The following is a 16746-nucleotide window of genomic DNA, read 5'->3' on the forward strand; positions in this document are numbered from 1 at the left end:
CTATAAATTAAACCAGGCTGGGCACGCCCCTTTCCTCATCAACGGGGCTGCCATGGAGACGGTCAAAAACGTCAAATTCCTCAGACCTCCGAGGAGCTGAAATGGTCAAACCACACGGACACCGTGGTGAAGAAGTCAGGACAGGACCAACTTTGGGAAACCCTGCACTAAGGAACAGGGTGCCATTTGGGACCCTTATTTACTGATGAGTCAATGTGGGAAGTCACTTGTGCTCTGGATGGGCTTCACAGGGTTAATGCAGCGTTCAAAACAACTGGGGTCTCGGAAAAATACGACGTCAAATCATGAAGTCAGTGATCTTCAGGTTGGAAAGTCGAAGCTCTAGAAAGAGGCACGAGTTCCCGAGTTGGAATTCAAATCGATGTTTCGATTTCCCAGTCGGAGGTCGTTTTTTTTTCCGAGTTCCCAGTTGATGTGAACACGGCATACATCCTTGAGGAATTTCTGCTGCGGGTCTGTCATTCGCAATCTCACCCTTTGATCTCACCACGCCCGCGAGTTCTTTTCACTTCGCTCAGACTACCCTTTTAGCTCTACCATCTATCCGGTCACCGCGTGAAGCTCTCCCTGCAAATAGAGAGAGACACTGTTATGAGAAGAAAAACAGCAAAATAGTCACCTGTATTCTTTCCTATCAAGGTATGTAGCCTATGTATATATTCTGTACGTTTTGTTTATCCCATATGTAACTCTGTGTTGTTTTTATCGCATTGCTTTGCTTTATCTTGGCCAGGTCGCAGTTGTAAATGAGAACTTGTTCTCAACTGGCTTACCTGGTTAAATAAAGGTTAAATAAATAAAATAAAATAAATGCACAATAAGAAGTGTGTGTGATGGCCATGTTCACAGCTCAAAATGAAATGTTCCATTGCGGCTTTTAGTTTATTCAGCCTGTTTTCTTTACTACATTGACGATTGACACTCTTTGTATGATTTACTTCCCTTGCCTTGTTCAGTGATGTTTGTTTGGAATTTGCTTTGGAGAGTCTTGTTCTTTTTATTGTATTGTGATCCATGGCGTCTGGTCGCTTGCGTGCGAGCCTCCCTGTCTCGTGCAAGGAGAGGGGTGGGTTGTGAGTATGTGCATATTGTTTTGTGTCGGACTCGCTTTTCCTGTTAACACAGTGATCCGCACTATCGGCGTTAAAGGCGGTCAAGAACGTGATTTTTCTGTGTTTTATGTATATTTGAAGAGTTTAATTCCAAAACGCTATATATCCATGTTCAGAAATGTTGGTAAATTAGCTTTTTCACTATCTAATCATGGCATGGGGTTGTTCAATGACAGACATGTATTTGTTTAAAATCACTTGATGGTTTCATTTCAGAGACAAATATACAGTTGAAGTTGGAAGTTTACATACACTTAGGTCGGAATCATTAAAACTAGTTTTTCAACCACTCCACAAATTTCTTTTTTAACAAGCTATAGTTTTGGCAAGTCGGTTAGGACATCTACTTTGTGCATGACACAAGTAACTTTTCCAACAATTGTTTACAGACAGATTATTTCACTTATAATTCACTGTATCACAATTCCAGTGGGTCGGAAGTTTACATACAAAGTTGACTGTGCCTTTAAACAGCTTGGAAAATTCCAGAAAATGATGTCATGGCTTTAGAAGCTTCTGAGAGGCTAATTGACATCATTTGAGTCAATTGGAGGTGTACCTGTGGATGTATTTCAAGGCCTACATTCAAACTCAGTGCTTCTTTGTTTGACATCATGGGAAAATCAAAATAAATCAGCCAAGACCACAGACAAAAATGTGTAGACCTCCACAAGTCTGGTTCATCCTTGAGAGCAATTTCGAAATGCCTGAAGGTACCACGTTCATCTGTACAAACAATAGTACGCAAGTATAAACACAATGGGACCACGCAGCAGTCATACCGCTCAGGAAGGAGACACGTTCTGTCTCCTAGAGATGAACGTACTTTGGTGCTAAAAAGTGCAAATCAATCCAAGAACAACAGCAAAGGACCTTGTGAAAATGCTGGAGGAAAACGGGTACAAAAGTATCTATATCCACAGAAAAACGAGTCCTATATCGACATAACCTGAAAGGCCGCTCAGCAAGGAAGAAGCCACTGCTCCAAAACGGCCATAAAAAAGCCAGACTACGGTTTGCAACTGCACATGGGGACAAAGATCGTACTTTTTGGAGAAAGGTCCTCTGGTCTGATGAAACAAAAATAGAACTGTTTGGCCATAATGACCATCGTTATGTTTGGAGGAAGAAAGGGGTGGCTTGCAAGCCGAAGAACACCATCCCAACCACGGGGGTGGCAGCATCATGCTGTGGGGGTGCTTTGCTGCAGGAGGGACTGGTGCACTTCACAAAATAGATGGCATCATGAGGAAGGAAAATTATGTGGATATATTGAAGCAACATCTCAAGACATCAGTCAGGAAGTTAAAGCTTGGTCGCAAATGGGTCTTCCAAATGGACAATGACCCCAAGCATACTTCCAAAGTTGTGGCAAAATGGCTTAAGGACAACAAAGTAAATGTATTGGAGTGGCCATCACAAAGCCCTGACCTCAATCCTATAGAAAATGTGTGGGCAGAACTGAAAAAGCATGTGCGAGCAAGGAGGCCTTTGAACCTGACTCAGTTACTGTCAGGACCCGGTGCGAGAAACAGTCACTAATAATAGTCAGAACCCAGAAGATGAGGCAGACACAGCAGTACTAGAGATGGTGGTTTAATAAAGAACAAAAATCCTCAGGCAAAGAAACTAAATCCACAATGTCCAAAAATAAAGCCAAGAGGCACAAAGAGGAAAACCTCCAAAAAACAAAGAAACTCCACAAAGTGGTAAAAATCCCACCAGATAAATATCCATATAACACAAGGCTTGGGCTGGGGCTGGGTGCTAACTTACAAACACTGAGCAAGGAACTGAGGAACACACAGGGTTTAAATACTAACAGGGGAATGACCTACAGGTGCAAACAATAATTAGATCAAGAAAAAACAAAAGGTACAAAAAAGGTGCAATGGGGACATCTAGTGACCAAAACCCGAACAGTCATGGCCAAAACCTGACAGAATCCCCCTCCTAGGAACGGCTCCTGACGTTCCTACCAGCCTTCTCAGGGTGGAGGGCCCTGAACTGACGAATGAGGTCAGGGTCCAGTATGTCCTTGGCAGGAACCCAGGAGCGCTCCTCGGGACCGTAGCCTTCCCAGTCCACCAGATACTGCCAGGACCGCTGCACCCGGCGGGAATCCAGTATCCGGTGGACGGTATAAGCCGACTGGCCACCGATGACACGGGGCGGAGGGGGAGGTCTGCCTGCCGGAATAAGGGGAGAAAAAACAACAGGTTTTAATAAAGAAATGTGAAATGTTGGATTGATCTTAAGGGATCTGGGTAAGTGCAGGCGAAAAGTAACGGGATTGACTCTCCTGGCAATCTTAAAGGGACCGATGAACCTCTGGGACAGCTTGCGAGACTCCACCCGTAGCGGTAGGTTCTTAGTTGAGAGCCATACTCTCTGGCCGGGGTACAGGGTAGGACCGGGACGGCGACCTCTGTTGGCTTGTCGTTGGTACTGCTGAGAGGAACGCAGAAGATTAAGACGTGCCTTCTTCCACGTAAGCCGACAGCGTCTGATGAACCTCGAGGCTGAAGGCACTCTGACTTCTGCCTCCTGGTCCGGGAACAATAGAGGTGCATAGCCAAACTGACACTCATGCGGGGACATACCAGTGGAGGAGGAGCACAAGGTGTTGTGCGCGTACTCGGCCCAAACAATGAAGGATGACCAAGTGGACGGGTTGTTGGAAACCATGCATCTGAGGGTGGTTTCCAGCTCCTGATTCATCCTCTCAGTTTGGCCATTGGACTCCGGATGGTACCCGGAAGATAAACTGGCCGTGGCCCCTATGAGTTGGCAGAAGGCCTTCCAAAACCTTGAGGCGAACTGGGGACCTCTGTCGGAAACCATATCTTGCGGGATCCCAAAGACTCGGAACACATGGTTAATCACCAACTCAGCTGTTTCCTTGGCAGAAGGTAATTTGGTCAAAGGAACAAACCTGGCCGCCTTAGAAAACCTGTCGATGATGACTAGGATCGTAGTATTACCATGGGACGGAGGAAGGCCAGTGATAAAGTCCAATGAGATATGGGACCAGGGTCGGTGGGGAATAGATAGAGGGTGAAGGAGTCCTTGAGGGCGAAGGTGAGAAGATTTGCCCTGGCAGCACACGGAACAGGCCTTGATGAAAGTGGCAACGTCTTCCTTCATGGTGGGCCACCAGAACTTACGCTGGATGAACTCCAAGGTGCGGCCTATGCCCGGGTGACAGGTGAGGCGAGAGGAGTGCCCCCACCGAAGGACTTGGGACCTTGCTGCCTTGGGAACAAACAACCGATTAGCAGGACCTCCACCAGGGCCCGGTTCGATGGCTTGAGCTTGTTTCACGGTATCCTCCACTTGCCACGAGATCGGAGCCACGATCTTAGCGGCCGGAAGGACAGTCATGTCAGTATCTTCTCGAATGGCAGGAGAGTAGATTCGTGACAAGGCGTCCGGTTTGAGATTCTTCGACCCGGGTCTATAGGTGAGGATAAACTGAAATCGGCTGAAGAAAAGAGACCATCGAGCTTGTCTGGCGTTCAACCGCTTCGCCTGCTGGATATACTCCAGATTCTTGTGGTCCGTAAGCACTTGAAACGGTTGAGAAGCCCCCTCGAGCCAGTGTCTCCATTCCTTCAATGCCATCTTAACCGCTAGGAGTTCACGGTCCCCCACATCGTAATTCCTCTCGGCCGGGGTAAGCCGGTGAGAGAAGAAGGCGCAAGGATGAAGCTTCTTGTCTTCACCCCTCTGAGACAGGACAGCTCCAACCCCAACCTCTGATGCGTCTACCTCCACCACAAAAGGTTCCTCCGCCGTTGGTAGTGTCAGGATGGGAGCAGAGAGGATGCGCTGCTTGAGTCCTTGGAAGGCCGTCTCAGCTTCTCTTCCCCACAGAAACCTTGTGTTGCCACCCTTGGTTACCGCCGAGAGAGGGGCTGCCACCGAGCTGAAGTTCTTGATGAACTTGCGGTAAAAGTTGGTGAAGCCCAGGAAACGTTGAACTTCCTTAACGGACTTGGGGGTGGGCCAATCCGCTACCGCCTCTACCTTCTTGGGGTCCATCTGGACTCGTCCGGGTTCCACTATAAATCCCAGGAATTGTACTCGAGAGGAATGGAATTCACACTTCTCCGGCTTAACGTACAAATGGCTGTCTAGGAGGCGTTTGAGCACTTGTCTGACATGCTTAGTGTGTTCTTGAAGGGAGCTCGAAAAGATGAGGATGTCATCCAAGTACACAAACACGAAGATGTTAAGCATATCCCTAAGCACATCGTTTATGAGCGCTTGGAACACAGCCGGAGCGTTGGTCAGGCCGAAGGGCATCACCGAGTATTCGTAGTGACCAGTAGGCGTGTTGAAAGCGGTCTTCCACTCGTCCCCGGGTTTGATCCGCACAAGATGGTATGCGTTCCGCAGGTCAAGCTAGTGAAGACAACTGCTTCCTGGAGCAGCTCAAAGGCTGTGGCCATAAGAGGTAGCGGGTAGCGGTTACGGACGGTTATGGCATTGAGTCCCCGGTAGTCGATGCAAGGTCGTAATCCGCCGTCTTTCTTGGCCACAAAGAAAAACCCTGCTCCCGCCGGCGAGGTAGATGGACGCATGAGGCCTGCTGTCAGAGCGTCCTTGATGTAGGTATCCATAGCAGCTCGTTCGGGAGGAGAAAGGGAAAAGATCCGACCCCTGGGAGGGCAGGTCCCCGGCAACAGGTCGATGGTGCAATCGTAAGGTCTATGGGGTGGTAGTTTGGTGGCCCTCTGTTTGCTAAATACCAGTTTGAGGTCATGGTAACACTCGGGAACTCGGGACAAGTCGATGGATTCTAGAGACTCGGAAGGAGAACTCTGGGAACTCGGGAAGATACAAGTGGCTTGGCACGTGGGACCCCACTGCTTGATAGTGCCCACAGACCAGCCGATGTGAGGGTTATGGCTGTGAAGCCAGGGATAGCCAAGGACGAGAGGAAACTCGGAACAGGCGATCAGATGAAAGTTCATCACTTCCTTGTGTTGGGAAACTGAAAGTCGTAAGGGGGTAGTGGCACGAGTGACAAGTCCAGATCCCAAAGGACTTCCATCCAACGTAGCAACCCTTATGGGGTCACTTAGAGGTTCAGAAGGAACGCCATTCTCCTTCGCCCAGATCCCATCCATGAAGTTACCTGCGGCTCCAGAGTCTACCAAGGCTTGAAGAGAAACCTCGTGGTCGTCCCAGGAAAGGGTAACAGGAATGAGCAGGCGGGAGTTGGATAGATGGGAGGAGGTTATGTTTCCCGTTACAGTCCTCCCAGGCCTGCACGGGAGAGTGCGTTTCCCTGGAGCCCGGGACACGTGGAGCGGAAATGGCCCGGTTTGCCGCAATATAGACAGCATCGCTCCCTCATTCGGCGGTCTCTCTCAGCCTGGGAGATGCGTCCAACCTGCATGGGTTCTGGTGGAGCCAGCGAGGATAAAGGTGGAGACTCGGAGTTGGAACCGATAGGAACTAGGGTGAGCGGTCTATGGTTTTGTTCTCTCTCTCTCAGACGCTGGTCTATGCGTGAAGCCAACTTGATAAGGGACTCGAGGTTGTCCGGTGGTTCCCGAGTGGCCAGTTCATCTTGGATGGTGTCAGAAAGACCCTTCAAAAAACACACTGTGAGCGCCTCGTCGTTCCAGCCACTTGCTGCTGCCACAGTGCGGAACTGGATGGCATAGTCCGTCACGCTGCGCCGACCTTGGCGGAGAGTCAGGAGCTGTTTGGCTGAGTCAGGGCCGTTGGTAGGACCTTGAAACACTCGCTTGAATTCTTCAGCAAAGGTAGAGTAGCTGGCACAGCAGGGACTTTGGGCATCCCACACAGCAGTAGCCCAGGCTAGAGCCTTTTCCGACAGCAGGGTGATGATATATGCTATCTTGGACCGGTCGGTGGGAAACGACGATGGTTGCAGCTCAAAGGAGAGAGAACATTGGGTGAAAAACCCCTTACAAACACTTGGGTCCCCTGAGAACCGTTGAGGAGGCGGCAGACGAGGTTCCGCCAGGGGATTAACTGCCAGGAGCCCTTGAATCGGATGAACTGGAGCAGAAGCGGTTGCCGGGGAAAGTCGATCCGAAATCTGCTTTATGGAAGTCAGCATCTCTGACAGAAGTTGAGAATGTCTAGCCATTAAGGCCTCTTGCTGAACCAGAGCAGCTTCGTGGCGTTGGACAGTCCCCTCATGGTGGGACAGCATGGAAAAGAAATCCTGGGTACTGGCTGCCTCTGGGTTCATAATAATGGCTCAGTGTTTCTGTCAGGACCCGGTGCGAGAAACAGTCACTAATAATAGTCAGAACCCAGAAGATGAGGCAGACACAGCAGTACTAGAGATGGTGGTTTAATAAAGAACAAAAATCCTCAGGCAAAGAAACTAAATCCACAATGTCCAAAAATAAAGCCAAGAGGCACAAAGAGGAAAACCTCCAAAAAACAAAGAAACTCCACAAAGTGGTAAAAATCCCACCAGATAAATATCCATATAACACAAGGCTTGGGCTGGGGCTGGGTGCTAACTTACAAACACTGAGCAAGGAACTGAGGAACACACAGGGTTTAAATACTAACAGGGGAATGACCTACAGGTGCAAACAATAATTAGATCAAGAAAAAACAAAAGGTACAAAAAAGGTGCAATGGGGACATCTAGTGACCAAAACCCGAACAGTCATGGCCAAAACCTGACAGTTACACAAGCTCTGTCAGGAGGAATGGGCCAAAATTCACCCAACTTATTGTGGGAAGCTTGTGGAAGGCTACCCGAAACATTTGACCCAAGTTAAACAATTTAAAGGCAATGCTACAAAATACGAATTGAGTGTTTGTAAACTTCTGACCCACTGGGAATGTGATGAAAGAAATCAAAGCTGAAATAAATCATTCTCTCTACTATTATTCTGACATTTCACATTCTTAAAATAAAGTGGTGATCCTAACTGACCTAAGACAGGGAATTTTTACTAGGATTAAATGTCAGGAATTGTGAAACTGAGTTAAAATGTATTTGGCTAAGGTGTATGTAAACTTCCGACTTCAACTGTATTTTTTGTAATACTATAGGCTATATCCGCCTCACACTCAAATAAATAAGTAGTACTGCTAGGTTTTACACAGTCAAATGTAACAAATAACTACATTTTTTATAAATAACTGTACAAATGATACATTTGTGACATTGAATATTAAAAAATGTTTTACAAAAATAATTCAATACAGTAATATGAGATCTGTATGCAAACATTTACATTTGACATTTTAGTCATTTAGCAGATGCTCTTATCCAGAGCGACTTACAGTAAGTGCATTGATCTTAAGATAGCTAGGTGAGACAACCACATATCACAGTCAAATATACAGGATATGAACATTCCATTCCAGCTAAACAATGAATATATAGCGTTTTTTTATACACATCTATGAATTATTAATCTGAGAACAATAATATAATAAACACACATGAAGGTACCCATAATCGAGAATTTCTGATGAAAAAACATAAATATGAAAAATCGGTGGATCTAGTATTTTGGAAATAAACTCTTAATTTCCACACTAGGAGGTTGGAATATTACTGTGAAAATGATAATGCCCTTTTTAGTGTAAGAGCTATTTGAAAAAAGAGCCTGAAATTTTAGCCTGTTTTGGTGGGATGGAGTTTTGGCCTGCTTCGTGACATCACCACACAGCACATTAGTTTATAGACCAATGAGAGAGATCTATTAACTAATCTTTCCCTCCCTTCCCCGTCCTCTCCAAACCTCTCTGCCAATAACAGCTAGTTTTCAGTTTTCCCCTCCCCACTCAGACCACTCCCAGACAGTCCTAACAAAATTATTGCTTGAGAAATTGCTCTTTGCTAAGAAGCTATTTAATTTAAAAAATGTAACATTTAAATTGAAAACAATAACAGTAAGGTACCTAATTGTTACCCAGAAATGATTTGACATTGAGATAAAAACGTGAACCTTTAAAGAAAATATCAAATAGTCGATTTATTTCATTCCTATAAATCTGCTTGATGTGGTTCTGATTCATCCTTGTTTGTTCTTTTTAAAATTTGTTTGCTGAAATGCCATCGTCCCACTCCCAAAGGAAAAGCGTCACTCTTCGTAGATTATACAGCCCCATGTGAACTGCCAGTTCTCTGCCTGAGAGATGCCAATGAATAGGCTATATGGCTGGCAGATTTTTTTCTGAATAATAAATTATAATAAATCATTTATAAACATTTTTCATATTATAAATTGCATGCTATGGGCTACAGGCCTGTTGTGGAATGGTTGATGTAGCCTACGCATAGAAATGATCAGTGTCATCATAGCCTCTCTGTAATCATTTCAAGTGCCTATGATTAAATTGCTCACCTTCTGTGTGACAATTATTAAAATAAAGTTTCAGAGATTGTTTTAGATTAGGCTACACAAAGTTATAGAACTATTATAGCCTATCACATAGCCAGATTGCCAGAGGATCACGAAATGCAATGCATCGCATTCCACACTGTGGCTCCCACACTTCTGAAGCGCGTAAATTCCAGAGAATTTTTCCACGGTGACTGTGCTGTGTGGGAGAGGAACATAAAAATATACATTACCAGTCAAAAGGTTGGACACACCTACTCATTCCAGGGTTGTACATTGTAGAATAATAGTGAAGAGATCAAAGCTATGAAATAACACATATGGAATCATGTAGTAACCAAAAAAGTGTTAAACAAATCAAAATATATTTTATATTTGAGATTCTTCAAATAGCCACCCTTTACCAGCTTCGCACGCTGTTGAGATTGCATAGAATACATTTTTGTTGTAGTTGTACTGTTTAAATGATCAGTGTCAATGTAAATTGTTAATTTATGACATTTTTATTACATTTGTATTTATTTATTCAACATTTAGTTACTTTGTTGTTTATTATTTGGTGTGTGTCTGTCTTATACCCCCCAAGCTGTTCATAATGCCATTTATCATATTTTCTGTATGAGACTATGTCTATGCCAATACTGTCTATGCCAATACAGATGATGTGGAGTCTTTGGATCCTGCTGGGCACTGCTCTCAGTGTGGGTGAGTTGGAGCTTACTTTGTATTCCCTCTTTTTTTAAAGGACAGAAAAGACAGTTTAGAAATGACAAAAGGATACAGGGGTGGAGAGGGGAGAAAGCTGGAATGAATGACAATGATTTAACCCGGTCTCCAGCCGGGATTTGCATGTGTGTTGCGAGCAGGGAGTGTCACCACTACACCAAGGCTCTTCCACTGTATTAGCGCTTTACATTCCATTGAAAAGTCATCTAGAAACAAAAACGTGTGAAAACACATTTATGAACAAATGAAATCCTGGAGGAGGATTCAGTTGACATTTCAAGATGAATGGACGGCGTTGTTCAAAAGTAAACTGCTGTGTAGGTAGGGCATACTACTGCCAGTACTCCTTTACCATTATTGTACCTGTAACAGCTCATGCACCATATCTTCCTACACCTTCCAGCATTAGTCAACAGCAGAAACCTAGGGCCCATCCCTAATGGCACCCTATTCCCCATATAGGGCGTTACATTTGACCAGGGCCCATAGTGCACTTTATAGTGAAGATAAGATGCCATTTGGGACAGCAGATGTCAAGGATTTATAAAAGTTGTTAAAAGGGTTTCAATCTACATTATCCGTATGTACCACTGCTTCAGATAATGTGGAATGAAATGTGTTAATCCTCTCTCTCTCACTCACTCACTCACTCAGATGGCTACGTGGTGCCCGACCTGCACAAGCGTCTGTCCCACGGGCGACAGCTGAAGATCGACCTCCCAAAGAGTGCTGAGAAGCTGGAGTTCACCCCCGCTGCAGAGCCCCTGAAGACCTACCTGTACTGGGACCGTGGCGTCCGGACCACCAAGGGAAAGGTGTCTGGGACAGGAACCGACAGGAGCTGGTATCTGGACAAAGTGAGTGACTGTCTCTTTAATTGTCCAAGTCAAATTTCCCCTCAGGGATAATAAAGTATATCAAATCATATCACACCACCAGATGTCATCGAGGGGGGATTTGACAAAGAACACTACTTGGTTTTGACCGTTACTATTAATATTACTTAACACCCGTCCCGTCCCACCGATGCACCTACCATCCTCTCTTTCATTTAATTGTATTTTTTTTTTGTGTGAAGAGAGTTTAAAGCTTGATTTGATTTGATCGTCCCTGTTAAGTGTTTGAGCTTTGCTCCCTGAAGGTGACTTACGAGGACCAGGGGACCTATGTCCAGAGAGACTACTGGAACAAGGAGATCTCCTCGCTCAAAGTGGCCGTGACCAGTGAGTGCTTTCATGTTATTTAAAGGCATAGTTCGGGATTTTGGCAATAAAACCCTTTATCTACATCCCCAGAGTCAGATGAACTCGTGGATACCATTTTTATGTCTGCGTTCAGTTTGAAGGAAGTTGCTAACTAGTGCTAGAGCAATTGCTAACTAGTGTTAGCGCAATGACTGGAAGTCTATGGGAACAGCTAGCATGCGCTAGCGCTAGTTAGCATTGGTTCGCAAAACTAACTCTAACTTCCTTCATACTGGACGGAGAGACATCCATGGTATCCATGAGTTCATCTGACTCTGGGGCTACGGCTATCCCTTTAATTATTGTCCTTTGTTGTTGTTGGTTAGTGGACAGATCCTTTTGTCTTTTGGCCTTTTTGTCTCTCTCACTCTTGCTCGCTCCTTCCTTCTCTCTCTTTCCACCTATTCTCTCTCACCCACCCACCCCCCTCCCTCTCACCCCTTCAGGTACCCCCTCCCCCTCTCTTTCTCTCACTCTTTCCCTCTAATACAACATTTCACTCCCCCCCCAGCCAGGCGTGAGTACATGAAGTGTGTGGCGGGCGAGGATCTCCACATCTTATTGGAGGGCATCAACCAGGCCGATGCCACGCTCTCCTTCTCAGGCGCAGACGCCAACGTCACCCTGGTGCATGATGGGGCAGTGGTGGCCCAGGACCTCCCGGACTACTGGAACCGGGTCAAGACCTTTTCCACCAAGATCAGCATCCAGAACGTCAACACCTCGGACGTGGGCTACTACACGCTGAAGGACACGAGAGACAGGGTGGTCTCCATCGTCAGGATGGAACTCACAGGTGTGTGTGGGGGGTTGGGGGGTGAGTTGTGTCTGTGTGTAATTTAGTTTAACCGTTTAGCTTTGCCACCCTCACAGGTTTTGGTTTCGCTGTGTTTCCATACGTTGTTAGTTAGCTCTGAAGTGTCACTCACTTCTGCTGAATCCCGGATTGAAAAACAGGGATTAGTTCAAATTAAATCAAAGTTACGCAAATGTCTCACATCACATCGCCCACGTGTCAGGATACCACTTTGTTCAAAAGCGTGTGCACTGCACAGATGCTACTGGCTATCCGAGGGTTTGATGCTTTCCCCTTTAACGATTTTCACCCATTACTTGTGGGGTCTGCTTTGCTGTGCTCAAGTTTAGTTTTCACTAGAATGTTCAGCTGTGGTTGTCTACTGCTAGGTTTTTAGTCTAAACTGTCATACTCACTTCTGCTGAATCACTCATTCTCATGTGTGTGTTGAGAGGGATACCACTTCACTCCAAACCTTGGTCTGCACAGATGCTGTCTGCATCCCAAATCATAATAACAAAATGGAATATTATTTGTCACATGCTTCGCAAGCAACAGGTGTAGACTAGTGAAATGCTTAATTACGGGCCCTTCCCAACAACGCAGAGGGAAAAATAGAAAAAAAGTAATTAATAATAACACAAGGAATAAATACACAATGAGTACCGATAACTTGGCTATATACACGGGTACCAGTACCCAGTCGATGTGCAGGAGTACGAGGTCATTGAGGTGGATATGTACATATACAGTTGAAGTCGGAAGTTTACATACACAGTTTTTTAACCACTCCACAAATATATTGTTAACAAACTATAGTTTTGGCAAGTCAGTTAGGACATCTACTTTGTGAATGACAAGTAATTCTTCCAACAATTGTTTACAGACAGATTATTTCACTTATAATTCCCGTGTAGCTCAGTTGGTGGAGCATGGCGCTTGCAACGCCAGGGTTGTGGGTTTGATTCCCACGGGGGGCCAGTATGAAAAATGTATGCACTCACTAACTGTAAGTCGCTCTGGATAAGAGCGTCTGCTAAATGACTAAAATGTAAATGTAATTCACTGTATCACAATTCCAGTGGGTCAGAAGTTTACATACACTAAGTTGACTGTGCCTTTAAACAGCTTGGAAAATTCCAGAAAATTGTCATGGCTTTAGAAGCTTCTGATTGACTCAAATTATGTGAAAGTAGCCTATTGGAGGTGTACCTGTGGATGTATTTCAAGGCATACCTTCAAACTCAGTGCCTCTTTGCTTGACATCATGGGAAAATCTAAAGAAATCAGCCAAGACCTCAGAAAAAACATTGTAGACCTCCACAAGTCTGGTTCATCCTTGGGAGCAATTTCCATACGCCTGAAAGTTCCACGTTCATCTGTACAAACAATAGTATGCAAGTATAAACACAATGGGACCACGCAGCCGTCATACCGCTCAGGAAGGAGACGCGTTCTGTCTCCTAGAGATGAACGTACTTTGGTGCGAAAAGTGCAAATCAATCCCAGAACAGCAGCAAAGGACCTTGTGAGGATGCTGGAGGAAACAGGTACAAAGTATCTATATCCACAGAAAAACAAGTCATATATCGAAATAACCTGAAAGGCCGCTCAGCAAGGAAGAAGCCACTGCTCCAAAACCGGCATAAAAAAGCCAGACTACGGTTTGCAACTGCACATGGGGACAAAGATCGTACTTTTTGGAGAAATGTCCTCTGGTCTGATGAAACAAAAATAGAACTGTTTGGCCATAATGACCATTGTTATGTTTGGAGGAGAAAGGGGGTGCTTGCAAGCCGAAGAACACCATCCCAACCGTGAAGCATGGGGGTGGCATCATTATGCTGTGGGGTGCTTTGCTGCAGGAGGGACTGGTGCACTTCACAAAATAGATGGCATCATGAGGAAGGAAAATGATGTGGATATATTGAAGCAACATCTCAAGACATCAGTCAGGAAGTTAAAGCTTCGTCACAAATGGGTCTTCCAAATGGACAATGACCCCAAGCATACTTCCAAAGTTGTGGCAAAATGGCTTAAGGACAACAAAGTAAATGTATTGGAGTGGCCATCACAAAGCCCTGACCTCAATCCTATAGAAAATGTGTGGGCAGAACTGAAAAAGCGTAACTGAAAAAGCGTGTGCGAGCAAGGAGGCCTACAAACCTGACTCAGTTACACCAGCTCTGTCAGGAGGAATGGGCCAAAATTCACCCAACTTATTGTGTGAAGCTTGTGGAAGGCTACCTGAAACGTTTGACCCAAGTTAAACAAATTAAAGGCAATGCTACCAAATACTAATTGAGTGTATGTAAACTTCTGACCCACTGGGAATGTGATGAAAGAAATAAAAGCTTAAATAAATTATTCTCTCTACTATTATTCTGACATTTCACATTCTTACAATAAAGTGGGGATCCTAACTGACCTAAGACAGGGAATATTTACTAGGATTAAATGTCAGGAATTGTGAAAAACTGAGTTTGGCTAAGGTGGCTAAGGTGTATGTAAACTTCCGACTTCAACTGTAGGTAGGGATAAAGTGACTAGGCAACAGGATAGATCATTAACAGTAGCCGCAGCGTATGTGATAAGCACCCTATGGCACCCTATTTAGTACACTGGGCTCTGGTCAAAACTAGTCCACAAATACGCAAGTATGCTTAGTACATAGTAGTAACACATTGTAAGTAGTAACACAAGTCAGAGAGATACAAATTGGTGCTGCATAGAGACAAGTGGTGTTGGCTGCATAAAGACAAGTGGTGTTGGCTGCATAGAGACAAGTGGTGTTGGCTGCATAGAGACAAGTGGTGTTGGCTGCATAGAGACAAGTGGTGTTGGCTGCATAGAGACAAGTGGAGTTGGCTGCATAGAGACAAGTGGAGTTGGCTGCATAGAGACAAGTGGAGTTGGCTGCATAGAGACAAGTGGAGTTGGCTGCATAGAGACAAGTGGAGTTGGCTGTATTCTATGACTTCTGTTAGGTCATGTTGAAGTGTAAGTACGTACCGGAAATAGGCACTGCATCAGGATCCCTTCCCAACGGTCTGGTTTACTGGCATTTTGTCCCAAATGGCACTCTATTCTCTATATAGTGCACTACTTTTGACCAGGGCCTATAAGGGAATAGGGTGCTATTTGGGACACACATTGTTTGGCTCGCGGCTCATATGTCTCAGTCTGTTACTAATTAGTTGGTTATTTGTAGGACTACAGGGCTGCTCAGTAAGCTGTGGGGTAGTGGGGAGGAGGGGGTGGGGTGAGAGGGATATAAATACAACCTGCATAGAGTGAAACACATGTCATCTGTCAATCACTCCCTCCTGTTCCCCTGGCTTTGCAATGTCTCCCAAATTAACTCCCTCGTCTCTCTCCTTCTTCCTCGCCCCCCCCCCTCCCTCCTTCTCCCCCCTCCTCCTCCCCCTTACCTCCCTCTCTGTCTCCTCCCCCCTCCTCCCCCTATCCCCCTCCAGACAAACATGAGTATGAAGCAGGCAACCCCCTTATGGCCCTCCTCCTCCTGCTTGGTATCCCTGCCAGTATCTGCTGCTGTTACCGGAAGAAGATCTTCAAGAAGAAAGCCCCCCCCACCACCGCCATCCAAGTGGACAACCCCGAGACTCTGCACCCCCCTCCCGGCTACAACATGCCCGGAGGTGGACCTGGTGTCCCGGTGAGGGATAGATAGATGGTGGCTTGGCAACGACCTAAATGGCACCCTGTTCTCCCTATTTAGCGCACTGCTTCTCACAATAGGTCTCTGGTCAAAACTAGTGGACTAGGGAATATGGTGCCCTTTGGGACAAATCCCTTGTAGAAGTGGCCCTTAGGTTCCTCCCTCTTATCCTATGCTGTACTACTATCATAATGACATTGTTGCAGTGATAGTTTATAGTTGAACGGTAATAACATGACGTGTGGGTTTTTTCCTGTGATTATTGCAGACGTTCTATCATGGCCTAGATCCTAACATGGTATATGATCCATGTATTCTTATTAATTTAGCTACATACTGTGGTGGGTTGGTTTGTGCATGCCTGTGTTTTGTATGTCATTGGAGTTGGTAGTGATTCTATATAAGTGTGTGTGTGTGTGTGTGTGTGTGTGTGTGTGTTATTATAGGCAGTGTGTGTCATTTTCTTATCTTGGTCTTGTCATGTACCATAATGTGTTTGAGTAGACAGAGGTCCTTCTGTCTATCTTAGTATATTTAAGTCGGTCTGTCTAATTACGGGAACTGTGGTGCTCCTCCATGTACAGGGAGGTTACCCTCAGGTTCACCCTCCCCCCAACCCTGGGATGCCAGGCCAGCCTCAATGGACCGGACCCCCACCTCAACCAGTGAGTCTGTCCGTCCGTCCATCTCTCTCTCTCGCTCATCTGTTCAATATCAATGGTTGGTATGGTTATTGTTAGGAAACCCTCGTAGTCCCCCTGTCGGGTCTGAAACTCCTCAGAAGAAGAAACAAGGAAGATAAAGTGTG

Source organism: Coregonus lavaretus, assembly GCF_964263955.1.
Source record: "Coregonus lavaretus genome assembly, contig: HAP1_SCAFFOLD_2149, whole genome shotgun sequence".
Classification (NCBI taxonomy): domain Eukaryota; kingdom Metazoa; phylum Chordata; class Actinopteri; order Salmoniformes; family Salmonidae; genus Coregonus; species Coregonus lavaretus.